This window comes from Frankliniella occidentalis, unplaced genomic scaffold (assembly GCF_000697945.3).
Source record: "Frankliniella occidentalis isolate FOCC.00 unplaced genomic scaffold, Focc_3.1 Scaffold37, whole genome shotgun sequence".
In the NCBI taxonomy this organism is placed as follows: domain Eukaryota; kingdom Metazoa; phylum Arthropoda; class Insecta; order Thysanoptera; family Thripidae; genus Frankliniella; species Frankliniella occidentalis.
The window spans coordinates 929,346-929,556 of record NW_026267167.1 but is presented as its reverse complement, the minus strand read 5'-3'; positions in this window follow the sequence as shown (position 1 = coordinate 929,556).

Genomic DNA, 211 nt, shown 5'->3' with positions numbered 1-211 from the left:
AAATCGCCCCCCCGGGGTGGGTAGGCAATTTGTCCGACAAAATCCCTGAAAGTAGGCAACCCACAGCAAATCGCCCCCTCCGTCAGACGCACTTAAAACCGCGCCTGGTCGCGGTGGCCCCGGTGGCTGAGCCTGTGATGCACCAGCTCCCCGCAGAAGACCAGCGTGGCCAGGACGAGGCCGGCCAGCAGGAGGCCGCAGACGCCGAACA